Source organism: Gorilla gorilla, chromosome 4, assembly GCF_029281585.2.
Source record: "Gorilla gorilla gorilla isolate KB3781 chromosome 4, NHGRI_mGorGor1-v2.1_pri, whole genome shotgun sequence".
Taxonomy (NCBI): Eukaryota; Metazoa; Chordata; class Mammalia; order Primates; family Hominidae; genus Gorilla; species Gorilla gorilla.
This window is the reverse complement of record NC_073228.2, coordinates 37,298,588-37,299,734: the sequence shown is the minus strand read 5'-3', so window position 1 is coordinate 37,299,734 and position 1,147 is coordinate 37,298,588. Positions and strand designations below refer to the sequence as shown.

Genomic DNA, 1,147 nt, shown 5'->3' with positions numbered 1-1,147 from the left:
GGATTATTCCACACTGTTACACACCAACATGTATACTGGAGGAAGGGGTCTCCCAGGTGGAATGATTGACATGGCCTGCTCCAGAGGAGTCAAACTCAAAAACACCTAAGAGAGGTGTCTACTTGAGGAGGGGAGGAGTACCAGGGTTACTAAGTGGGGAGGATTACTAAGGTTAATTAATACAATAAGGCGTTTCAGGAGAAATAGGTCCAGGAGGGTTAGGTCATTTTGGTTTTGACCTACTGATACTTAGTACGAATGAAGAATTCCAGAACACAGTCAGTCTTTCCAAGACATATTCTTCTGTCATCATCATGAGCAGACTCTGTTGGCTTATTGGGTTGGTGACATCCAGAATGATCCCATTTATTGGCTGGAGGTAGGACCTAGTGTTGCAGATTTTTCTGGAAAGCTGGTATAGATGATTTGCACAACAAGGTCACCACTGGACCACTGCTTAAGTCCAGTCCCCAGCCTTCTTTTTCTGCTCTATAGTCCAAAAACGTTTATCTAAAAGCCAAAACATTGGTAAAGGTGAGCAGCATGTCGCATATGTCACCAGCCACTTCATCTTTATGATGCCGTAACATAGTTGTGAAAACTGCTATGTTGAATCCAGGAATCTGCTACAGAGGTTATTCTTCAATATATTTTTTCTGCCAAAAAAATATATTTATTAAAAATAGGCATGTAGTTTAGTTTATTCTCTTCTGTGTCCTCAAAACTCCAGGTAGTACTTGTCTATGAAATTTCTCTGTAAAAAGTAGAACTTTTCATCCATGACAATGTCCTCTAATTATGCAACCACAGCATCAAATTCTGCATCAGAGGCGGAGAAGGACAGATTGAAGCTCTCTTCTTCTAAAGTACCCATTGCCGCCTCTGCTGCCATCACCGCCCCCTAGTGGGTAAGCGGGCGAATTGGGCTCCTGCCCTGCCAGGGGTCCAACTCTTACAGAGGGCAGGGCGGTCGGCCAGCTGGGAGCAAGCCTCGTGGCCCAGGCTGCCCCCCGCTCACTGCCTGGCCAGGTGAGCACCTGCATGTCTAGCTTGGCCTCACGCTCCAGCTGTGGTCACGCAGCGCACAAGCTGGGCCTCTTCATCCCACCAGGCTGCTCCGCACGCACCACCAGAGATGATGATGATG

General features: G+C 46.8%; 1 pseudogene; it reads right to left on the bottom strand.

Annotated features, from left to right (window-relative positions):
* Positions 1 to 386: 386 nt before the first annotated feature.
* Positions 387 to 874, bottom strand: LOC101153582 (ADP-ribosylation factor-like protein 2-binding protein; annotated as a pseudogene).
* Between the last annotated feature and the right edge of the window lie 273 nt (positions 875 to 1,147).